Source organism: Hordeum vulgare, chromosome 2H, assembly GCF_904849725.1.
Source record: "Hordeum vulgare subsp. vulgare chromosome 2H, MorexV3_pseudomolecules_assembly, whole genome shotgun sequence".
NCBI lineage: Eukaryota > Viridiplantae > Streptophyta > Magnoliopsida > Poales > Poaceae > Hordeum > Hordeum vulgare.
The window spans coordinates 375,059,345-375,085,627 of NC_058519.1; the positions used below are offsets into that span (position 1 = coordinate 375,059,345).

The 26,283-nt window shown below is 43.0% G+C and overlaps 2 long non-coding RNA genes across 10 annotated transcripts; one reads left to right on the forward strand and one right to left on the reverse strand.

The window, feature by feature from the left end:
* Positions 1 to 4,444: 4,444 nt before the first annotated feature.
* LOC123426326 lies at positions 4,445 to 10,854 on the reverse strand. 2 transcript variants are annotated; one of them, XR_006622151.1, is made up of 3 exons: positions 10,724 to 10,854; positions 10,257 to 10,634; positions 4,445 to 4,731 (listed from the first exon to the last, which is right to left on the reverse strand). It is a non-coding gene; the product is annotated as an uncharacterized LOC123426326 (long non-coding RNA). The 2 variants fall into 2 exon arrangements; XR_006622150.1 differs by lacking the exon at positions 4,445 to 4,731 and adding an exon at positions 6,393 to 6,461.
* A 7,103-nt stretch (positions 10,855 to 17,957) lies between these two features.
* Positions 17,958 to 25,377, forward strand: LOC123426327. 8 transcript variants are annotated; one of them, XR_006622158.1, is made up of 9 exons: positions 17,958 to 18,041; positions 18,118 to 18,619; positions 18,711 to 18,828; positions 19,312 to 19,539; positions 19,990 to 20,833; positions 21,426 to 21,917; positions 23,284 to 23,429; positions 24,524 to 24,669; positions 24,774 to 25,377. It is a non-coding gene; the product is annotated as an uncharacterized LOC123426327 (long non-coding RNA). The 8 variants fall into 8 exon arrangements; XR_006622157.1 differs by lacking the exon at positions 24,524 to 24,669 and having other exon boundaries at positions 19,990 to 20,513; positions 20,629 to 20,833; XR_006622155.1 differs by lacking the exon at positions 24,524 to 24,669 and having other exon boundaries at positions 19,990 to 20,126; positions 20,237 to 20,833.
* Positions 25,378 to 26,283: the final 906 nt, after the last annotated feature.

Here is a 26,283-nt window from a genome sequence, read left to right on the forward strand (position 1 = left end):
TATCCAACAGCGGGACCTGGATGCCCATATTGGATCCTACATATTCTACGAAGATCTTATCGTTTGAACCTCAGTGCCAAGGATTCGTATAATCCCGTATGTCATTCCCTTTGTCCTTCGGTATGTTACTTGCCCGAGATTCGATCGTCAGTATCCGTATACCTATTTCAACCTCGTTTACCAGCAAGTCTCTTTACTCGTTCCGTAATACAAGATCCCGCAACTTACACTAAGTTACATTGCTTGCAAGGCTTATGTGTGATGTTGTATTACCGAGTGGGCCCCGAGATACCTCTCCGTCACACGGAGTGACAAATCCCAGTCTTGATCCATACTAACTCAACTAACACCTTCGGAGATACCTGTAGAGCATCTTTATAGTCACCCAGTTACGTTGCGACGTTTGATACACACAAAGCATTCCTCCGGTGTCAGTGAGTTATATGATCTCATGGTCATAGGAATAAATACTTGACACGCAGAAAACAGTAGCAACAAAATGACACGATCAACATGCTACGTCTATTAGTTTGGGTCTAGTCCATCACATGATTCTCCTAATGATGTGATCCCGTTATCAAGTGACAACACTTGCCTATGGCCAGGAAACCTTGACCATCTTTGATCAACGAGCTAGTCAACTAGAGGCTTACTAGGGACAGTGTTTTGTCTATGTATCCACACAAGTATTGTGTTTCCAATCAATACAATTATAGCATGGATAATAAACGATTATCATGAACTAAGAAATATAATAATAACTAATTTATTATTGCCTCTAGGGCATATTTCCAACAGAGAAAGGTATAGGTCATAGACTTCGTGTGAGAGAGAGCTTTTAACTTTATTTGCTCTCATTTGGTTTTAAAAACTTTGGTTGTTGGATAACTTTATCCTATCTGTGTGATTGCACATACACTTTATCGTGTGTGATGCTATGATATCATCTCTTAGCTATCCTTGTGATGATCACTCACTTATCTTGTTGGTGTCATGTGCATTGCTATTATTTTTTACGCACCACCAAGATGTACGTGACATGGATGAGTAACCCATCATCCTAATCGATTGTGCATTTGCATTCAAACGCAAATTTTAAATAATGCACAAATTTAGGGGGAGCTCTTGCTTTTCACATACTTCTCAAAGCGTCGAAGCTAATCATTGATTATATATTTTATCGAAGCTTTGATCTATATGTTGTCAGTAGTTACCAAAAAGGGGGAGATTGAAAGCACAATTGCTCCCTAGGGTGGTTTTGATAATTGATCACAACATATGCATCATTGGACTAATGTGTTTTCCAAGTATATTTCAGAAAAGTTCAAAACATGATGTGGCTTAAGGTTTTTGTGGAGATGCCCCTTGGTGCAAGAAAGGAATAATATTGGCTCAAGCTTCAAGCTAGAAGACCCTTCATTTTATATTTGTGAGAAATCACTTTTTGAGTCCATAGGAAAGTCAATACTATTAAAAGGGGGTGAGGTAGTAAAATGAACTGATTGCTCAAATGCTCAAAGTTAGCCACCAAAACACTCAGTCATTTTTCCCACATATCCACTTTGTCAAGTTCTACATTCACAAATTCGGTGTCACCAACATTTCCACATTGGACCCACAGAGTTTGAACCTCAGACAGAACCCTAGCCATTCCCACCAAATCGGTGCAACCAAAACTGCATCGGTACTACCGAGTTTGGGTGACCAACTGATATGTCCCAAACGTATCTATAATTTATGCTTGTTCCATGATCTTTTGGGTGACATTGTTATATGTTTTGCTACACTTTTATATCTTTTTACACTTATTTGGACTAACCTACTAACTCAGTGCACCGAGTACCAGTTTCTGTCTGCTCTTGTCTTTTTTGCACGGGCTTTTACCCAATTTTCCGGAGCCCCAAAAATCCCGAGAAAACTATATAAAAATGAGCGCACCTGAAGCTTCACGAAGCACGAAAGGGGGCGAGGGGCCGCCCAGGCGACCTGTGGGTGCGTACCACCCCCATGCCGCGCCGGGAGGCCGTCTGGGTGGGTCCCATGCCCTCTGGTGCCCTCCTTTCGCCTATATTTACCCCTCAATGAGGAAAACCCTATACGAGATCCAGAATCACAAATTTATCCATCGTTCCGCCGCCGCAGCGCTTCCGAGATCAGGAACATGAGGAGACCTCTTCCTGGCACCCTGTCAGAGGGAGGATTGACCTCAGGGAGCTTCTCCACCACCATGGACGCTTCCCAGACATGTCGTGAGTAGTCCTCCTTGGACCATGAGTCCATGACCAGTAGCTATGTGATGTCTTCCCTCCAATCTTGTGCTTCAATGATTAGCCCTTGTGAGTTGCCCTACATGATCAAGGCATCTATGTAATTTTCATGCTATTGCTATGCTCAGTTTGTTGGGATCCGATGGATCATGAGATTATGTTCAGATTGTTATGAGTTATATATTTGATTATCCTTTTATATTATGTTCTTTAGTGATTCATGCATGTTCTCTGTTGCTTTTTATTGCTTTGGCCGAGTAGTAGATTGTAACTCCAAGAGGGCGCGTTATGCATGTTTGTGGGTTCATGCCCCCTGATGTCTAGCTTGAGTGACAGAAACATGAGACTAGGGGATGTGTTGTTGCCACCAGGGATAAAACAACGGTGCTTGTGACCATGGTTGCAAGGGTTGTTTACTTTACGCATAGTTCGTTAATGTAGTTGTCCGTTGCTTTGAGTTTACACTTTGGGTGGGGCTCGCAACTTAATACCAGCGAGATGTTCTGGATAGATATCTCAAGGTGAATGATTAGTACGTAGATGCTGATGAATAAACGGTCTACTTGTCTTGGCGTACTGCCCATTACTATTGAGCCTCTAACTTTCAAGTAGCATAATTAGCATTGCGGTGCGTTCATAATTTTGTCAATTGCCCACCTGTAATTTGTTCACCCAAGCATAGTTGTTTATTGACTTTTGGGAGAGATACATCACTAGTGAACATGATGTGACTCCGGTCCATATCACCACCATTGCTTACACCTCCATCATTTACTGCTTTCATTTACTTTTCCGTTGTAATCAATATCACTTTTCCCGCTTGTGTTTTGATCCTTTGCAAACTACAAGGCCGGAGAGATTGACAACCTCTATGTACTCGTTGGGAGCAAAGTTATTTGTGTGTGTGCAGGTTCACGTCTTCTGCTAGCGCCAGGGTAGGAGACACCTACTTGTTGATCCTCGGAGTCCTCCTGGTTCGATAAACCTTACAGTCTCCGTGTAAGGGAAAACTTGTTGCTGACTACATCTCAACCTTCCACTTGGGGTAACCAACGAGGAGCGAGAAATATATACATCATCTCGTCATCACCAACATTATGTTGCCAAGATACACAAAATTAGAATTTCCGTGTTTGAGTATCGGTGCCACTAAGTTTGGCCATCTGACTGTTAGTCACCTTTTCGGTGCCACCGAGTTGTATATATCGATCTCACCGAGATTCAAAAGTTCACACCTTTAGTGCTAGTCGGTACCAACGAGTTTCCAACTTTAGTGTCAACGAGTTTGCTCTTTTGTGTGTCACGGTTGGATTTTGGTTGTTGCCTATATATACCCCTTCACCCACCTCTCATTCGTGGGAGAAGCACTCAGAACACACACTTCATTTCCAGATCCATTTTCTGAGAGAGAACCACCTACTCATATGTTGAGACCAAGATATTCCAATCCAATCATTTGAAACTTGATCTCTAGCCTCCCCAAACTGCTTTCCACCAAATCAACCTCTCCTAGCCATGCATATTCTGTGAGAGAGTGATTTGTGTTGAGGATACTATCTTTAGAAGCACAGGAGCATGGATTTCATTGATCTACCCGATCTATTACCTTTTGGAGGGTTATGCCTCCTAGATTGGTTAGGTGTCGCTTGGGAGCCTCCTACTTAATGTTGTGAAGTTGAACCAAGATGTTCGTAAGGGCAAGGAGATTGACTACTTCGTGAAGATCTACCATGAGTAAGGCTAGTCCTCCGTGGATGGAAGTCGTGGTGGGATAGACAAGGTCGCTTCTTTGTGGACCCTCCGTGGGTGGAGCCCTCCATGGACTCTCACAGTCGTTACCCTCCATGGGTTGAAGTCTCCACTAACATGGATGTACGGTAGCGCCACCTATCAGAACCATGCCAAAAATCGTCGTGCTACCCTCATGCGTTTGATCTCCCTACCTTACTCCTCTAATTATACTTGCATGTTTACTTTCCGCTACTATACTGTTAGAATTGCATGTGTAGGGTGTACTTGACTTGTTATAACTGTCGTAGCTTCCTCTAAAAAGAATTGGGAAAAGGCAAAAAAATATCTTGTCAAGTAGTCTAATCACTCCCCCCCCCTCTAGACATACTTTCGATCCTACATGTAGCTACCGGTTTTTTGGAAAAATAATTTCTAGAAAACAGGCCTTTGTGTTCACTTGCTCCAGGATTACTGTTAGCTGGTGGACACTCACTTGATACAGAAATCCCAAGCCAAATTACAGAATTTGGGTTACAAGACCGAGAAGGTCCATAGGGTTGTACAAAAGTCTGAGGCTCACAGCGGAAGCGACAAGAGGAATCTACAGTGCCCATGGGACTCCTTTCCCACAGCAACAGCTGACCTGGATAATTTCCTATCTCACAAGGTTGCTATCCTCGACTCCTAGGTTCCGGGGTTGATGACATTGTGCTCCTCTCCGAAAGCAATCTGGCTAAGACAATAGCCAGGGACAAGCCAATAAGTACTTTGAATAAACTCACAAACATCAAGAAAATAGATAAGTTAAAAGCGGGTGAGGTGCATGCATAAATCATTTAATAACCCTGCCATGTCATAAGAATTCATTCATGGATGCATTTATGCAGATGAATTATTTCCACCAATGATGTATAAGAAAGCAAGGAAATGTAACATCAATTATAAGTGTGTCGATCGGGCGTCTAAGGCGACACATCGGAAGGACAAGCAATACAAGTCATAGTCACGCATCTTGGCGACACCACATAAAGGGACTTGTTAACGAACTATTACTATACGTGCCAGAGTTGGGCGTCTCGAACAACACCACAAAAGGGCTTATATGAAGATAATAATTAATAATTAATATCATGCGTGCCACAGTCAGGCGTATGAGTGACACCAAATAAAGGGCTCCTATGAAAATAATAGCAATTGTCATAGTCGGACGTCTAAGCAACACCACATAAAGGGCATAAATAAATACTCGCCACAGTCGGGCGTTTCAGCGGCGCCACAGAAATGGCTTATATGAAAGGAGTAATAGTAGCCACAGTCGAGCGTCTAAGCGACACCACCAAAAGGGCTTATATAATAACTACACTGAGTATCGAGGAGGTAGAACCGTCCCATGGATACTCTAACAAATCCATATACCACAAATGGTTAGTCTACATCAGAGATTCATAATGACTGTGGTTAACAACTCGGTTCATAGGTATCATCTTGTTTCAATTTAATTCCTCCGAAGACCGACACTTGACGTGTCAACCATCTGTCCTTGACCGTGGACACGACTACTCGGATAGTTTTGACTCTGCAGAGGGTGTACTCTTTACCCACATCCCATGGGTTTCAATAGTCACTCGAACTAATCCTGTGTACGGTATTTTAGAAGTAAACACTCAGAACCAGCACACACCCGTTTTTACCCCCGTGAGGTACGGATTCACCCGGACTACGCTGCCAGGCAAAAAACCATAAGACAGGGATGCCAACATCCTCGAACAACATGGCATCACATTTCTACCACATGCTACAAGGGGAGAGCTCTTCCCCTCTCGGTCCCAGACCGGAATCACTCATGTCCCGTGACAGGATGACTGGCTTTATTCGGGACCTTCATCCCGGCCCCTCTATTTGGTGTGTACCTGATAATAGGCTTATGACCTACTGAACCATATTACCTTTCGGGAAGACCTCTGGCAGCACGAAAGGTAAGGTGACACACTAGCAAGACTCGATCTACGGTCAACTCAGGAGGTTTACGTTTTCCTGCAAGGTTTAGCACCACATAATTTGTTTAAATGATATGCCATAGTGTTACCCCCATCACACCTCGATATTCTCTCACTGACCACTCTCGTCCCATGAGATGTCAGTCCCATGGTCTCATATTTACCACAACAAACCTTCCTCCGAGGTTGCCCAGACCAGCATGGCATACGAGGCATGAGGTAGTACCCACTCACCATCTGCATCACATGTATACAACAACAAGCAAAATACCCATCACATACACTCATTTAAGGTATGATTTTATATGGGAATTTTTATCAACATAACAAAATTTCCGCATTCAAAGCACCACAATAAACATCACACAACTTAATACAAATCAGAGTTCAAGTCACTTGCCTTTGGAGTGAGGAAGGGTGGTGTACACTCCAATGATCTTGAAATAATTTGCTTCTCTCCCAATTCCTATTTTGAAAATAATACAATTCAACACACAACTCCAAATCAGCACATAAAAGTTGTTCAATTTTTTTTTGAAATAAATCTTAAAATAAAGTAGATGAAATTTTAGGAAAAAGAATCAACTCATTTGGAGTTGTATTTTGAAAGTCATAGCCACAGAAAGCTTTGGTCAAATTCTGTTTTTAAAAGAATTTAGAAAAGGAAACGCTTTGGTAAGAAATACGCTTCCGAGAATAGAAAGCGTATTAACTGAAATGCTCCGGGACGAATACGCTAACAGAAAGGGAAGGCGCACTCACACGGACGCGCTTCCTAGCAGACAGAACACATTGCAGTGCACGCGTCAATGGGGCCAGGACTTGGCTCGCCGACAGGCGGGGCCTGCTTGTCGGCTTCCTCTTCTTCCTCCCGCGCGTGCGTGGATAGGGACAGCGGCGAGCTTCGGCAAGGCTAGCCGACGCTAGGGGCATCATTTGCCGCGCTGAGCATACTGGCGTGCCAAGGAGGAGCAACACCTCTCATGGGGGCAGAGAGGGTCGCCGGAGGGCTCGGAGGTGAGCACCTCTTCATCCATGGCGGGCGGCGGCTCGGGCGCCGTGGTAATTCCACCACGGTCTACCATGTCTCAAGTGGGCAAGATAAATGGGTTCGGAATGTCTTGGTGAGGCTAGAAAGGGCCAAGGGGGAGCGGGAGAGGCTCGGGGCTGCTGGAACTTAGCCGGAGGCTGGCGACAGTGTTGCGGCTAGAGGCGAGCAGGGCAGGTGGCTCTGGCTAAATTAGCGAGAGGTGGAGTGGCCCAAGGGTCCAGGGAGGGCGGTCACTGCTCAAGGGGGCTCGGGGGGGTCCCTTTTATAGGCGGTCAATGGTGGTTCTTGCGACTGCCAATGATAAGGTCGGCGGCGACCATCTCTAGCGATGGCAGGGAGGAGCAGAAGCACGCTAGCGGTACGGGCAGAACGAGGACGGAGGCAGGGTGGTCCAAGGGGGCAGCTGGCATGCAGGGAAGGTTTGGGCGGTGCTGGCCACTGCGGCGGCAGAACAAACACCGGCTAGCTACCACGACTGCCACACTGTTACGGCTGTGAGCGGCGTAGGGCGAGGTGACTAGTGGTCGGGGCTTGGGGCGGCGTGGCTTGGCTCTATGGGATGGTGAAAGGGCAAGGGCTGGGGCGTGGCGGCTCAGGCGCGCGCGTGCAAAACGTGCGCTCTGGACACGCCGAGAGCATGCACAGCACCCATTCGACAAATTGTCTCGCATATCCAACCATCTCCAATGCTGCTCAAACTCAACAAGGTTAGGCTATGGGTTAAGGCCAAGCTGTTGGACAATGTTTTTGGGTCAGGCGAGCAACTCCATAATGCAAAGAAAGACCATGCCAGATCTGTACATGCACTCTAGGTGTTTGTTGAAATGCCAAAGGCATCTCAAATATTTTTTGGCATCCAAACTTTCCACGGTGATGTCTCTTTAGACACTAAAAAATGGCACAGTTAGATTTGAAAAAGAGAAAAGTTGTTAATGCAATTATTTGAGAAAAGCATTTCTGGTCAGAAAGTTGAGGCTGCTAATTCATGCATTTAAACTAATCCAATGGGGCTCAACTCATGGACTTAAGGGGTTGTGCTGCTCAAAATTTTCAAAGGACAACCATGGGTTTTTGCATAAAAGTGAGTATTATGCATCCCTTGACATCTCCAATTTTTTGTGGAATTTGTAAATGAAGTTCTCAAAGGGTTGCAGTGCAAAAGAGGTCCTTAGGAATTAAAAAGCCATTTTTGAACAAGTGAAACTTGACAAAATATTTATAAAAAGGTCTCCACTGAAAATAAAAGAAATGTTTTAATGCAAGCACTCAAGTCCCATCATAATTTTCAGAAACTTCTACTTGGAGGGTAAATTTTATAATTTAGAGAAAAGGAGTGGTTCTGAAATCAACCGAAAATCTAGAAATTAAAAATTAGACTACCATGGACAAATTTTAATATATCCCCATTAAATTAAATAAATAATTTAAAATGACCTCAAGCAATGACTCAAGCACCAAATGATCTTCAAAACGTTACTTGAAAAGGAAAGTTTTTGGGAAGAGGCTTTGAAAAGAGCCATGAAGCAATTTATTTTTTTAAAAAAAATTATTCTAAGCAATATTTTAATTTATAAAAATATGACTAAATTTTTGGGGTGTGACAACTCGCCCGAGGGTTGATTAATTATCCACGAGGGCCGGAGGTCCCTATGCAATTTTTTATTGGTTATTAGGCAAATGTAGTATCAAATTTGGGCCTTGCTAAGACAGTTTCAATCTAAGAAGAATTATCAAGGGGCGCCCTTAAAAACCCCAAGCATGTTAGGAGCGCTCAATATGGAACATAACACCGGTACACAAGTAACTATGGCGGCAAAGGTGGAACGAAACACCGAGCCAAAAGGCCAAGCCTTCCATCTTTTACCAAGTATATAGGTGCATTAAATTAAATATCAATAATATGGTGGTATCTCAAAAAATCTCATGTTGTCACATGGAAAACAACTTGCACATGCAACTAGCAACGCTATAAGAAAAGGGTTGAGCAAGCACTAACATAGCCAAAAAAGATTTGCTCGGATGTTGAGGGGTTAGAGGCTTTTCATGGCATTCATAACATGTGGTAGACAACGAGACATAGTGATAGAAATGAGACAATTAGCATGGCAATGATAGAAGTGGTATCGAGGGAAATGATCATCGTGTGTGAGATCTCGCTTGGAAGAAGAACAAATTCGTGAAGTAGACGAACCAACGTAGTTGAATGAATCCTCACACTCCGAACGCTTTCCGAACTCTATCGAGAAGAAGCAATCTAGAAACAAAAAATCAACAGACGATAAACACCACAACATATTCATGATGTGATACACAACCAAATATGATGTTTGTCCAATTAATTATGCATGGCATGGCAAGCACAATAGTCAACTACTACACATTAAGTGAAGTTCAATAAGCAACGAGTTAAATATTGACGAAACACATGTTCAAATTATCTAGTCACTATCATTTCGGTACTCATCAATATTAAATGTTGTTAAACATGGCAAGAGGTGAAGCATGAACAAACTACATCGTCTACGCATTTTAAATGAGGCCGGAAACAACATATAACAATTCTGGAAAGTCCCCATATGTAATTTTTGAATTCGCTACTGTTCTGCCTAGAATACAATTTTAGAATTTGTTAAACAAAAAATAAATGCCACCATGTTATTGTACACATTTTTCAAGTCAAGTTACATATATGGGTCATTTTAATTGGAGCTAGTGTTAATTAGTTAGAAATTAAACCGTTTAACATGGCAGTTATGCAAATTCAATGAAAATGACAAGTGAAACATCTTATCACATGTGAAAGCTGCAAATTATGAATCTACACAAAATTTCAGTCAGGTTTAATATATAAATCAATTTACTCCGATTCATGGTTTATTAATTATTAACATCTTTAAAACAAGGCATTTTCTGTAATATGCATGTCTTGAGTATTAAAAAAACGTAGTAGGAAAAAAAATAAAGAATGGGCCGAATTGCAGCAGCCGGAGAGGATTCAACCCAGGTGGTTGTGCGTGTGAAAATAACAGCAAGCAACGGAAAAATTTGGGAAACCATGACTCGAACCCAGTACCTCCCTCGTTCAAACCAATGCGTTGACCAGCTATGCTATGAAAAAACTGTGACAAATCGTGGGTTCTTTGCTAGATGAAATATACGTGCGAGAAAATCTGTCGAAACTGAAAAACAGAAACAAAGCAGTCGTGTTACCATGGTCGGTGATGAAGGTGCTGGTGCGGCGGCTTGCTGTCGGCATGGGCAAGGGATGGACGACCCCGACCCTCGGATACCGGTCCCCGATGGCGGCGAGATCCAGGGCAGCGGAGTCCGCCTGGCCTAGCGGCGAGGAGCTCATGACTAGGCCACTCTGGGGCAGCGAGGTGCAAGGGATGCCAAGGAGGGCTGGGCAGGCAAGATCGTGATCCAGCGGCGGTGAGTCAGGCGAGGTAGACGGGTTGGTCTTGGTGGCGGATCCGGGGGCAACTGGTGGCTCCAGCGACTTGACGCGGGACCTGGCCGATGGTGGAGCTCCTAGGCAACGCGTCAAAACTCCGGGGGGTGGCCCTTCATGGCAGTGGCTCCATGCTCCTGTACGAGAAACATGGGAGAGAGAGACCTTAGAGAGAGAATCATGGGGAGGAAGGAAGAGAAGGAAACGAAAGGACTCTGGCCTAGACCAGCGAGGCAGCTCCTCTAGCAAGCATGCGGGAGGGAGGTCAGAAACGGGGTCAACACTCCTGGAGCATTGTGCTCTGCTCGAGCCCGAGCAGAGACAGGCACGGCCAAGCTGCGGGCTCCAAGCGGCGCAGGGTCGGTGGCCTAGATGTGAATGGGACAAGTAGGGACCAGGGTTTGACTGTTTTATACAGTTTTGGGCTATCTTGTCCTTCCGTTTTAGAACGAACGACCAAGAATGATAGGTTATGGGTCCAATTAAGAAATTAATATTTCAGCGTTGATCCGGAACCAACGTTCACGACTGTCGGGTTCGGGTCCGGGGGAGTTTCGGACTAGGTTGCGAGCAGGTCGGTGCGCTCTCCAGAGAGGCTAGGCGGAGATGAGAGGGAAGACGGGCAGCCCGATGACATATTTTTTATATACGAAAAACATCTACAATTTGACCAGCTATAGTGCCGCTATATGTTTAACGATTGGGGTATCAAATGACCCCCAAATGTGATGAAATTTGGCAGGCGGCCTACCTCCAATAAATTTAGATCGCACGTCAATTTTCGACCCACTATGAGAATGTTTTATACACACATTTAAAAATAATATTTTATCAATGTCGCGGGTGCATGCATGTGTGGTTGGTCCCAAAATGGTCAACGACAAGAACAGAGAAAACCGGCAACTATGAACGGATGCGAGTTTTTAAAAAATGACGGCAACAGAGTGTCGATGCAATGCGGATGATGCGCATGATACGATGATGAATCAGAAAACCAAATAAATCACACGGCGACAACAAAATAAAAAGGGATCTTCTGGAGCGTCGATTCCAGGCTATTACATTAGTTCACTCTCGTTTATTTACACACCAAGTTTAAATGTTTATTAAACATGGCAAGAGATGAAGCATAAATAAACTATCTATCTAGGCATTTTAAATTAGGTCAAAAACAACTTATAGTATTTCTAAAACAAATCATGTGTTAATTTTGGAAATTCGTCCAGATCTGAACTAACCATATTTTACAATTGTTAAACAGGGTAAAAAATGCACCATGTGAGTCTAAACGTAATTTTAGGCAATTCACACATATATATCATTCAAAACGGAGTTACGGTCTACAAGATATGACCAACACAAGATAAATATGCCAAGAATGCAAAATGCACGAAAACTATGACCACAAACATGTTAAAACAGAAAATTTCACCAACACAAGATAAAGTATGTAAATGCAACCTATTATGCTCGAAAATTTCACCATCATGTAGAGCATGAGGAGTAGAACAATTTACATGTTTAGATCATTGCAATCCATCGCATAGTTACTGGGATACAAGGTTCACAAAATGCAATATGGTGATATTTCTCACGCAGAAAATGACTTAAGAGGAAAATCACCTCGGGGCTGAAGTGGGATGGAGGAGTGCAGGGACGGTCGGGCCGGCTTGTTTTGTTGGCGGGCTAGCAGCGATCCGGGACGGCCTTGTCCCGATCTAGAGGTTGAGGGAGAGCCATGGTGGGGCGATGTCAACGCGGTGGGGTGAGGTCGAAGGGGGCCGGGGCAAGGCGGATCCAGTACACGGTCACTAGATCCGGTGGCGACAGACCTGTTCCCAAAGAGGTCGAGGCCGAGCGGCGGTCATGGAGGTGCAGCGACAGCGGGCGACATCCATAGGAGGTCGGGGAGAGGTTGCGGGACTACGACCGGCACGAGCGTTGCAGTCGGCGGAGCAAGGCAGGAAGGTGGCGATGACGGTCGCGAACACAGCGAGGTGACGGTCTTCGACGGCGGCGATGGTGCCAAGTGGCGAGGTGGTGGTGGCTCGGCGTGGAATTCGAGGGAGGTGGCGGCTGGAGGTTAGGGGAGTGGCTAGCCTAGGTTTTCTACCAAAAATTGGAAGGAGGGTGTCTATTTATAGACACGGGCTTGGAGAGGGGGCTTGTGCACGAATTTGGAGCCTCTGATCGCAATCATCACTTCCTTAGGTATTGTAGCAAACTTAAATTCTACTTATGTTGGTGTTGGGTTGCTGTATTTTCAATCTTCCATGGCTAATACCCTCCGATACTATCCATAGTTTCGTCAAAATAAGCAACCAACTCAACAAAAACAGAATCTGTTAACAGCAGACCAGTCTGTAGCAATATGTATATTTTGTATACCTCTGGTATTTCACAAAATCTGAAAAATTACGACAGTCTGAAGAACTTGCATAGAAATCAGCAGAAAAAAGAATCAACTCAAAATCTCTTACAGAATAAAAATGCAAATTCTTTTCGTGAGCAGAAAGTTTCTGCCTTTTTCCAGCATGATCAAACAATCATCACCAAGACTAATCATAACGGTTTTGCTTGGCACAAACACAAAAGACACAATGATAACATAATTATGATGGTGTGGAGAAAACAAAACAGGAAGCAAAAAAGCAAAGAAAAATTTATTCATTGGGTTGCCTCCCAACAAGCGCTATCGTTTAACGCCCTTAGCTAGGCATTGATTTCAATGATGCTCACATAAAAGGTAAGGATTGAAACACAACGAGAGCATCATGGAGCAAATGGCTAGCACATTTAAGTCTAACCCACTTCCTATGCATAGGGATTTTATAATCAAACAATTTATTGGAGCAAGAATCAACTAGCATAGGAAGGCAAAACAAGCATAGCTTCAAAAATTTCAACATATGGAGAGGAAGCTTGATACTATTGCAATAAGTAGAAGCATATGATCCTCTCTCATAGTAATTTTTAGTAGCATCATGAATGAATTCAACAATATAACCAGCACCTAAGGCTTTCTTTTCATGATCTACAAGCATAGAAATTTTACTACTCTCCACATAAGGAAATATATTCTCAAGAATAGTAGTGGGAGTATCGTAAAAGATTTGAGCACTACAAATTGTGTCCACAATGAAAAAGCAAGGTTTAGCAAAAGGGTTCTCGAGAGTATGACAAGTTTTATCATCCCTCTTCTTTAAAGCATAAGTATCCTCACAATAATCATCATAGATAGGGGGCATGCTTTCATCAAAATAATTTTGATCATTCAAAGTGGAAGAACTAAAAATATCATCTTCATCAAATATAGCATCCCCAAGCTTGTGGCTTTGCATATCATTTGCATCATGGGTATTCAAAGAATTCATGCTAAGAACATTGCAATCATGCTCATCATTCACATATTCTATGCCAAGCATTCTATGTAATTCTTCTTTCAGCACTTGAGCATAATTTTCCTTCCCATCATGCTCACGAAAGACATTGAAAAGATGGAGCATATGAGGTATCCTCAATTCCATTTTTTTGTAGTTTTCTAGCGAAAGAACAAGAAACAAAAAGATTCGATTGCAAGATCTAAAGATATACCTTCAAGCGCTAACCTCCCCGGCAACGGCGCGAGAAAAGAGCTTGATGTCTACTACGCAACCTTCTCCTTGTAGACGTTGTTGGGCCTCCAAGTGGAGAGGGTTGTAGGACAGTAGCAATTTTCCCTCAAGTGGGTGACCTAAGGTTTATCAATCCGCGGGAGGCGTAGGATGAAGATGGTCTCTCTCAAGCAACCCTGCAACCAAATAACAAAGAGTCTCTTGTATTCCCAACACATCCAATACAATGGTAAGTTGTATAGGTGCACTAGCTCGGCAAAGAGAAGGTGAAACAAGTGCAATATGGATGGTAGATATAGGTTTTTGTAATCTGAAATTACAAAAAACAGCAAGGTAACTAGCAACAAAAGTGAGCACGAACGGCATTGCATTGCGTGGAAACAAGGCCTAGGGTTCATACTTTCACTAGCGAAGTTCTCTCAACAATGATAACATAATTGGATCATATAACTAGCCCTCAACATGCAACAAAGAGTCACTCCAAAGTCACTAATAGCGGAGAAAAAACGAAGAGATTATTCTCGGATACGAAACCACCACAAAGTTATTCTTTGTGATCGATCTATTCAAGAGTTCGTACTAGAATAACACCTTAAGATACATATCAACCAAGACCCTAATGTCACCTAGATACTCCATTGTCACCTCAAGTATCCATGGGCATGATTATACGATATGCATCACACAATCTCAGAATCATCTATTCAACCAACACATAGAACTTCAAAGAGTGCCCCAAAGTTTCTACCAGAGATTCAAAACGTGTGCCAACCCCTGTGCATAGGTTCCCAATGTCACGAACCCGCAAGTTGATCACCAAAACATACATCAAGTACTCACATGAATCCACGTGTGCCAACCCATATGCATAGGTTCCCAATTGTCACAAACCCGCAAGTTGATCACAGCAGATAGACACGTGCAAGACATACATCAAGTGTTCTCAAAGACTCAATACGATAAGATAACTCCAAAGGGGAAACTCAATTCATTACAAGAGGGAGAGGGGGAAGAACATCATAAGATCCAACTATAGTAGCAAAGCCCATGGTACATCGAGATCAAGACATCTCAAGAACACAAGAGAGAGAGATCAAACACATAGCTACTGGTACATACCCTCAGCCCCGAGGGAGAACTACTCCCTCCTCGTCATGGAGATCGTCGGGATGATGAAGATGGCCACCGGAGATGGATTCCCCCTCCGGCAGGGTGCCAGAACGGGCTCCAGATTGGTTTTTGGTGGCTACAAAGGCTTGCGGCGGTGGAACTCTCGATATAGGTTTCTTTTTGCGGGTTTCTGAATTTATAGGAATTTATGGCGGTGGAATTACGTCGGTTGGGCCCACGAGGAGGTCACAAGCCTGCTCTCCACCACCGGAGGGGTGGTGGCGGCGTGAGGGCCTGTGACTCCCTCGTGGCCCATCTGGCCTTCTCCCAAAGCTTCGGGGGTCTCTTTTGGTCCAAAAAAATCATCGTAAAGTTTCATTCCATTTGGACTCTGTCTGAAAATGGGCCAAAAACACGGAAAAAACAGAAACTGGCACTTGGCACTCAGTTAATAGGTTAGTCCCAAAAAAGATATAAAATAGCATATTCATGCATATAAAACATCCAAAGTTGACAAGATAATAGCATGGAACCATCAAAAATTATAGATACGTCGGAGACGTATCAGTATGCCATGGCATGTGTTGTGTCCGTCTCGTGGAGCAACTCTGGTGGCATGATATCATCAGTGTAATTTGTCCTCACAGTGGAAGATGAAGCTGCATCTCTAGTTAATGTGTCAGTAGGCTCGGGTCTCTTCTTCCCAAGCCATTATACTCCCTTCCCCGATGCAAAAGCTTGCGTCAAAACTTCATAAATAAATTCCTAAACATGCATGCAAGCTCATATGAACAGCACCAAGAACTCCTAAATACTCACAAATAAGACTACCAATCAAAATTCTAATTGGAGGAGTGGAGGAGTCACATACCAAGGAGCAAATGCTCAAATTCTCAACGCAAATGATGGCTGTAGAGAGAGATCAAAATTTGCCACCAAGAACAGCAAGAACTCGAGCTCCAGGAGAAAAATCAGGATTTTTGAAGTGGGAGATAGAGAAGGGAGGAAGAAGTACCTGGAAAGGGGACCAGGTGGGCCCAGGCGACCTGTGGGCGCGGCCAGGGGCCACGCCGCACCAGCTGACCGCCTGGACCAGGGGTGGCCCCCTGGTTGGCCCCAGGTGCCCCTGCGTCTCTTTTTTGATGGAATTTTTTATTATAATTTTTCTGACAACTTCACTTTTGAAATTATTTTGAAGTACCGAAAGCTGCAAACTTCCGGAAAGCTCAAAACAATGGTTAAACATATGAAGCTTCAAAAACATAAAACTTTGGTACAACAAGGAGGATGAAAGATAAAAGAAATGAAAACATAACAAGCTTCTCTTTTTACTCATATAAACACATATTTGTTAGCAAGGTTGATCAAGTCTTACTACCAAACAGGTGTTATATCGAGCAAAAAGTTTCACTTCCTATAAAGCAATGATGGTACCTTTATTTTAATGCATATTGTCCCCACCATAATGGTTTTGTATTTGTGGTGCACATGTAGAGGACAATCCCACTCTCGAGCCTTCACGTTCTCAATATTCTCAATACAATTAAGGCCATGCCTTTTATCAATCTTCTTTGGAAAATATATCGTGTGCTCCTTCTCATTAACATTGAAAGTGACATTTCCTTTATTGCAATCAATAATAGCACCTGCGATGTTAAGAAAAGGTCTACCAAGAATAATAGACATGCTCCCATCCTCGGGCATGTCAAGCACAACAAAGTCAGTAAGGATCAAGCAATTAGCAACTTCAACAGGAACATCCTCAGAAATACCAACTGGAACGGCCGTTGACTTATCAGCCATTTAAAGAGAGAGAGATCCGTAGGGATTAGTTTATCTAAGCAAAGTCTTTTGTAAAGAGAGAAAGGCATAATAGTCACTCTTGCACCAAGATCACATAAAGCAGTTCTGACATAATTATTTTTTATGAAGCAAGGAATGGTGGGTATACATGGATCGCCAAGCTTCTTTGAAATCTTACCACTGAAAGAGTAATTAGCAAGCATAGTAGATATTGCCTTATTAGGAACTTTTCTTTTATTAGTAACAATATCTTTCATATACCTCGAGTACGGAGACAACTTAATAGCATCAGTCAAAGAAATTTGAAGAAAAAAAGGTTTCATTCATTCACAAAATCTCTACTCTAAAGGAGGAGTCTGCACTCGTGATGGTCTGTTGGTACGTCGTTCGTTTGGTTCCTTCGTCAACCCATCAAACGTGCTACCACCGGTCTTTTTTTCATCGTTCCTTGATTATTATTTTCGTCACCGGTTTTTTCGTCCTCGCATCCCACCCGCCCGTGCCCCTGCCCTCCATCTCTTCCTCCGAGTCCCGACCATGGGCTAGGGTTCCATCCGCCGCCGCCCCCGCCCCCGCCCCCATCTCCTCTTCCGATGCCCCCGCCCCCATCTCCTGCTCCGCCGCAGTCCCTACTGCTCGGATGCCCGCGCGTCCGGCCCTCCAAGGCCGCCGCCAGTGCCGCCCCTCGATGCGCGTGTCCATCGTGACCACGGAGTCCGACGCCCCTGCCCCCATCTCCTGCTCCGTCGCCGTCCCTACTGCTCGAATGCGCGTGCGTCCGGTCGTTCCAAGGCCACCGCCAGTGCCACCCCTCGGTGCGCGTGTCCGTCGCGACCACGGAGTCCGCCGTCGTCGCCGCCGTAGCCACCGTAAGTGACACACGTGCCCCGTCCCCGTCGGTCTCCCAGTCACTGACTAGCTCTGGTCATGCAGTTCATGACTCCTTGCCGTGTAGTCGGCAGACGAGGACGCGGAGACGACGAACCCAAGGACGGTGGTGGCGGTCATCCTCGGCCCGTGCGTTGTTCACGTTTTATCTGTCTTCACTCGGTTCACAATACAAATTCACGTTTTTTCGCGACGGCGGAAGCAGGCCTCGGGGTAACGACAGCGCCGGGAGTCGACGTCTTTTTTCCAAGGGCCTGCCATAGCTCCCTTCTTCCTGGAGTCACCCGACGGCAGCCGTTGTTTTCTCCATGGGACTACCTACTCCAGTCTCCAGGCATCCGCCACCGCGCTCCCACCGTCATGTTCCGCATGCGTTCGCCTTCCTCCCTCAGGTTCGTCTCCCCTCTTTTCTCTGTTCTGATCGAGACGGAGAGAATCAAATCAGGATCTAGATGGAGATAAGGACTGAGGCCATAGGATCCCTTGCTAAAATTGAGAGGGAGGGAGGGTATCCTTGTGCAGGGTAGCACAAACCTCGTTCAGTTGATTGTTCGTGAGGGAAAACACTGGTGGCTCGAAGGGTGGGCGCTAGCAACGAAGCGACAGTGTTCCAAGTCCAAGGTCGCGAGCTGATGCATCCACAGGATGATGTCGTTTCCTATGTCTTGCCAGGCTGCTGTATTTGAACATTTGGATCCCCTATTTGGGTAAAATCGTTTCCACTTTACAACTTTCTTTCTACTTCATTTGGTTAGTTATCATGGTGGTTAATTTCTTCTTGTTTGTTTTTGTGAGCAGAGCAACTTCGGTGTGGATTACAAAAGAATTTTGTCCAAATAATTCGTTCTTTGAGCAAAGCAACTTCGTTGGGGATGCCAAAAGAAGTTTCAGTTTTCTTACTAATTCACCGCGATTGGTAAGGATAGAACAATGGGAGTTTTCCTTATGTTGGTTTTGTACTGAACATAATCATCTATGGAAGGCCTTCAAATAATTCTATATAGTACCAGGAACATTATGTAGCTCTTGGGGCGTTCTCTCTTAGTATTAAAATCTAAATCCTTGTTGTGTTTGTAAGAAATTGTGTTAAACATGGTTATTAGCTTATTGGATCTTAAACAAACTGCATTACATGTGTAGTAATTTTAGTGTCTAGACATGCATACTCTGTTATGTTAGATTTAGGAGAAAGAGTTATTTTATTCATTCATCCATATTTTTTGGCTATAATGATGACCTATTTTTTATCTATTGATATTCTTTGCTTCAGTTGTGCTCTTGTTACTTTGTTTCCAAGTTATCATGAAAGAATTTTTTGTGCTAAAATGATTCATGGTTGCAGGCTGTCACGACACTAAACTGGGACCCCCTAGAAACTGACAAAATTTTACTTTTGCAGCTATGTAATCTTCTCAAATCCACGGTCGAATCGCCTGAATTTCTTGAGAAGCTTGAAAAAAGTTATGTGGTGATTTTGAGATATTTTTCTCCTACCCGTTTTATCGCTCAAATTTCTGATTTTATCTACGTATGAGTTTTGATGAATTTACTCTTCTCTGCCGTGCGTTCTGAGAGCAGAATTACATGGTAGTTCTCCAACGCTGCTTGGCAAGAAAAACTTTATCTGGTGATTGCTCTTCTCAACTGTCCAGTTATGATATTTTTGTGCATCATGTTTTGTCGATTCACCTAATGCAGGGAGTAGTCAATTATTAGAGAACATGTTTCGTGAAGGAGGAGAAAGTAAATTTAACGTGTGTATTATTTTTATTCATTACTCAAATGGCTTAGATATAAACTACAATTTGTTCAAGGCGGGGTACCATAAATTGGATGGTATTGCATTTAATTTAATTCAGTTTAAAGAACAATGTTTAGTGTCATACTTCTGTTATTTTTTCATGTGCTTTGTACAAGATTACTAATTAATGAACAAACTCCGTTTAGAATTATAAGATGTTCTAACGTTTTTTTATTCGGATGTATATATATAGACGCATTTTAGTGTGCTTGTTCACTTATTTCGATATGTATGTAGTCCATATTGAAATATCTAAAATACCTTATAATTGTGAAGGAGGGTACTATACTGGCATATGCACCAGATAGAGTCACCTCCGCCAAGTCCGATGTGCCTGCCAAGAAGACGGGGTTCCAACATGGCCAACATGTTGCGAGCAAAAACCTGGGCATGCCCGACTATCCTCCTTCACGGTGCCTTGATTTGTGGCTTCCTATAAAATATAATTGGGCATTTTAACATTTTTCTTCGATCGTAACCCTGCCCCACCGATTTTTATTTCACCCCACCGATTTTTCACCAGCCCGTGTGATTGTGTCCGAGACCGAAGAACCGTGCCTCATCCCCTAACAACAAGGAAAGCACAAGGTCCCCGCCCGCGTGGTCTCCCTGATCTCTCTTCCGAACCAATCTCTAGGGTTCGGGCGCCGCCAACCCCACCCACCCTGCCCCTCACGACGCCGACAACGAGATGTAGAAGGATGTGAGGTGGTGGCGACGGTCGCATCGCTCCCTTAGCGGCCGGCGAATCAGGCAGGAACCCCTCTCTCCCCTAACCTGTTGGGTATATTGCTTCAAATGTGGGTCTTGGATTGGACCCCTTCGCCCTTCTCAAACTTTCTCAAGCACTCCTTCTCGTATGGACTGGACCCCTTCTCTCCCAACGCACCCACCCCATACTCACTGTTTTTTCAGCCGTGGCGGTGGTGGTAGGGTTACAGCCCGACGAGATGGCGACGACATGTTGCTTCCTCCGACTGTAGACACGAGATCGAAGCCTCGGATGCGACCGGGTGCGAACTGCAACTGTAGCGGAGCTCGGAGGCGACCCGGAGATGAATTGCGTATGTGCGAGCTCGGTGGCAACCACGAGACCTCACTTCGGGCGTTCCTCCACTCTGTAAGCCCCTCCTCTTTCCACATGCATGCACGTAGTAGCAGATTGCCTGATGTGTTGGCAGAAGTATTATCTTTGCGGTGTTCTTATTGTTAGTTTAAACTTGCAGACCCTTGTTTTTTGCTCAGATTTATGGCCAGAACTTAAGAATATTATCTCTATTGTATCACTCAGATATTAAGAATCTTATCTCTATTGTAAAACCATGCAAATAATTTGGATACCCCGTGTTTGATGAATTCAGTAGAAGGTATTCAGTTATGAAACCATTGTTTAGTTTAGGTGGAGAGACTCCACGTGAGTTGTGTGTTTATTTTTGTTTGAATAAGTGAACTGGTGGGGCATGCTTGCAAGTTTTCTATATATGTGGCTGCTATGTCGGTTTCTTTATTAGTTTGGACCTTGAACCCTACTTAGTGGTTACTTTTTAAATATTTACGAGCTTTCGTTGATTAGTGTTAAGCAATCAGCATGCATGAGCTGGTTTGAGTCGATCCAGATTTCTTCCTATATAAGACATCATATAGTTCATATTAATGTAGACGTCAGATACCAATTCAGTTTTGAAGTTGAGGCGGTGCACATGTCCTCGCAGCCACCGGCGGTTGCTCCCCATATCGGATGCTCCCGGGGCGGCGGCGCCCTCCACTACTACCCCTTCAAGCGGTCGTGGCTGCAGGGGTGGCCCTCGGGCGAAGAGCAGCGGCGACACCAACGGTTACCCCTTCCCACAGGCGTCCCACACTCGCGCCACCAGTGCTACACATTCACATCTCCTTGTCATCTAGCACAGTCAAGGGACACGCCAAGCACCTTCAATCTGTGCTGTCCTTTTCTGCAACCATTAGTTTCAGGAATTTTGGTGTCTCTACTACCTAACAAACCATTCATTAAAGTGTGTTCAAGGTTCTAGATTCTTAGAAAAGTCTCTTGTCTATTATTCAGTTCTGATGTTAACCTGATGCCTTTGTTCAGGGAGAAAGCTTTGGTGAATGAGTGCTTTAACGTCATAATTATGAAACCCTCATGCACCCAACAGGTTTGTTACTTCAACCAAGTGATAGAGGAAGGAAGAAGCAAGTTGCAGGTGCATACTCCTTGCTCACAAAGAAGTTTGGGTGTATACATTATGGCATGAATTGGCTCTTTGGCAAAATGTTCATGGCTGAAAATTGGTGGGGTTTTTTCAGTTTAATTTAGAGAACATATATCATTGCCATAGTTTTTGGTCGGGAGCTAATGCCCAATCAAACAATAAATATTTTTGAATCTGGTCTCTGCAACCTTTACTGTTATTTTGTACTAACACATGGCCTTTACGAAGCATGGCCATGATAAATAGTTAGTAACAATCCTGAAGTTGGAACTTCACTGTCGGCACCTTTACGAAGCACGACCATGGTGGGGGGTTTTTAGTTAAGTTTAGAGAACATTCTCCATTGCCATAGTTTTTGGTCTGGTGCTAATGCCCAGTCAAAGAATAAATATTTTTGAGTCGGGTCTCTGTAGTCATTACTGTTATTCTTTACTAACACGTGGCCTTTATGTAGCACGACCATGATAAATAGTTAGTAACAATCCTGAAGTTGTATCTTCACCGTCGGGGCCTTTATCTCGCAACTTTTCTCGCCATCGTTGAATAATCCATATATAACTGAGAAATGTTAGTTCTACCAGGTTTAAATTCAGTTTAGAGAACATTTTCCATTGCCATAGGTTTTGGTCTGGACCTAATGCCGAACCAAAGAATAGATATTTTTGAGTGGATTGCTTTTTGTTTAATAAGAAAAGGTGCGGCTGATTTCTTTTATTAGGGGAAGCGGTTCTTTGCTGTGAGAAAAATGCCGCATACCTTTATATACTCAAAATTATCGGATACCCTATTAAGGCATTTCTAGGAAAAAAATCGACAAGTGATTTACATGTCAGCTTACAGTTTGTTAAAATTGAAATGCGACTCGCTCTATTAAAAATAATGATGTCACTCTCTCTGACTAAAAATATTAGTATGTCGGTATTTCGTTGGCCACCCCTTCGTCCCACCTTCACAGCATCAAAGTCATACATGGAAACAAACCCGAAGAATCATAATATTAATATGGAAATAAACCCAACAAATCAACACCATTGTAACCTTCCTACCACCCTCGCAGCGTCAAAGTCACATACAAGGAAACAAATCAAAAATGTACTAATATTAATATGGAAACAAACCCGAAAAATCAGCACAGCCTGAGTACGTACTAAAAATAATTAGGCTTCCTCCCATCCTGGTATGCAAAAGTACTATACATGGAAAACAAAACATAGAATCCTAACAATAATTTGCCTAATTATTACATACTAAACTTCATGCACAATATAAGGAAAGCCCGACAAGATTGATAACGCCATCAAATATCTCCACCATATTTGGTAGGAGTACGTATTTAAATAATACGTTTCTGTTACAGGGTTGGTCATTCACAAACACCCCTGCCTCAAGTACTCACCGTCAAGCATGGACCATGCTCGTTGGGAGATCACGCTCACACCAATTCACCACGGAGGTCACATGAGTTTATCATCAACCTGCCAGCCTCGCCTTCATCACCCGGAGGTGAGTTCATCTTTTGACAAAGCCATCTGTTTCTCTGACATGGTGCCGTATTTCTTATGGATCTTCATAGTCATGATATGTGCATTATTAATTTATTTATAGTTAACAAAAGACGATGCATGTCGAACTACTACTAAAACTGAGTGTCATAGTTTTGGGATTTCATAGGTAAGATAGGTTGTAATTACACAAGTCAGATGCATACCCATTGGTGGTCTCCAGGAACTTTCAACTTGGGAATACGAAGTGCAACCTCACCAAGCAAACTTGTAGAAATTAATTAGATGTGTGGAGAAGAAAATAATGTGCTAATGGAGGAGAAACGGCGTATGTAGTTAATTATTATTTATTTTTCTTTATTTTACGAACCTTGTTGTTGAAGGTTCAAAGGGCCTTAATCACCATCCCTGCACCATTTACTACTACAGTTTTTATTTTCCCCTGTTGTATGAATTATCCCTCATAACATCTTAATACCGGAAATCGTAGCACCAACTATTTTACTTCGTTTGTGAACCACGGTGTTGAAGGTTCAAACGTCCTTACTCATTATCCATGCAACATTTGCTTATAAGATCTCGGAGGATAAGGGAAAAGGAGATGTGTATTCTCTGACAATTTTTGTAGACATAATGTCTTAGGCCCTGTTTGAAACCATAATAGATTATAATAATCTGGTTTATGAACATAGATTATATAAACTGGTTTATAAAAATAATCTAGGTGGGCATGTTTGGAGGCCAGATTATATAAACTGTAAACCAACTTTTAAATTGTGCAATGACATGTTTGCCCTCTGTTTTTTTTTGCGATGGGAAAACGGTGTGGTGGCAGTACCTTGTAAATAGCTCAAAGTTAATAAGGGTAACATGTCTTTATTAATCCATAATCTGATTTTAGCTGGGTTAGAGTAGCTTATGAGTTTTTAATAATCTGGTCATCTAGTTTTTATAATCTATAGTATAAACTGTCCTGTTTGGAAACATAATAGCTTATAAAAACCAGATTATATAAACTGGATGAATCCAAACAGGGCCTTAATTGATGATTTGAAGGTGACCATCTTGTAATCTTAACTATTGTTGTTGGAACAGTCTTATGGAATGTTCATAGGTGAACCGTCCACCCAATTAGCTACAATGCGTCCGACAGCCAATACCATGATAGCATCGGAGCCAGGGGAGCATGTGGGAACATCAAATGGCATTTACCCTTTTGAGATGACGTTTTTACAATTGATGTATGCTCATCTATAGATCTACATTTATAAAGTCTAACCAGATGCTGGGTATGTTGCTTCAAATGTGGGTCTTGGATTTACCAAATTACACATTGGCCATGCAGAAAACCCTACAACACCTCGAGGAACACCGAGTGGTGCTAAAGATATTGCCTCCAATGCAAGCATTAAACAAGTTAAATATCAACAGAGACAAAGCCGTGATAAGGCAAGGAGAAATAGCCTAACACCCGAGCAAAGAGCAGAAATAAATGCACGTCGAAGAGCATCTAGACAAAATAAGACTATAGAAGATAGGAATGCAAGCAAAAGGGCTGCGAGTGAAAATCTGACAACAAAGAAGAGGCAAGAGATGAATGCCTGTAGAAGGGAAGCAAGTAAAAATATATCAGCTGAGCAGAGGCAAGAGATGAACGCCCGTCGAAGAGCACGCACGCAGAGCATACCACCAGATGAGAGGAAGGCATTGCGGGCTCAACGAAAGGCATACCTTGCAGCTAAGCGAAAGACCACATGCGCTGAATGCATCGCAATGCCTTGCCCAGATGCATATCTCTAATGAATCACCATGTTCTATTACTGAAGTTTGCATGTGTCCAATCTATATTTGTCAGTCAATTGTTAATCATGCTTTGCGTAATTCAGTTGTAGATTGCTATTCTACCAGTTCTCTATGAAGGTGATTATTAAATTAAAGTTACACACTTACTTGCAGTTAAAGTTATATGAACATTGATGAATTAATACCTAGGCACATGCATTTAATTACTCGTTAGAAAAACAACTCAGGCGTGACACACGCCACAAGGGACAAACGGGAGCAAGCGAATGAACCAAACCGAAAAGTCTGAAGAAAACCTTGACTTCATAGAGTCGGTCCGAATCGAAGTTCTCAATCCCTGGAATTGGCACCGTACCTGTCAATCCTGGTCAATCCCGTCTTTAGACCAGTTTGTCACACCGGGAAACAGGTCAATCACTAACGGGGTGCTCACGTGTCATCTACATCTTCTTCCTCACTCTCCCTATTGCACGCCCGTGCAAACCCAAGAATATGCTAACGACATTGCTAATTTGTCGCGGATAATAACTATGTTACTTTGTAGTGTGGTTGCCTCTCCATGGGCATGGTGGAGGAAGAGATTAACATATGCTTTATGTTGTGAATATTCATGCTCTATAGGTATGTGCTCTTCAAGTGGGAGAAGATGTGTGATAAGTTGACCCATTTAGTTAGCGAGAGAAGTTATGGTCCCACTACACTAGCAAAGTGGCTCGTGTAAATGCGTGGACGACATCTTTAGTGGCTTAAAATTGTATAACATTTTCTCTTAAAATATTTATGTTGAGAATTTTATCTTTGTGGAATTATTTTAATTGTATAAATATAATGTTACTGCTAAATATCATTGGATTTGTAATGAAAATTGCGATCTTATATAAAACTCGTAATTGTCAATTAACTACAACATACAAAAGGTAACTCTCACAAATTTCAAAACCAGAATAAAATGCATTCACACTTGCTCACATGGGTGTTTTTTTTAAACAAAATCATTTTACATGGTATTTTTGTAATATGGATTATAATTTTCCTTATATGGATTAGGTGGG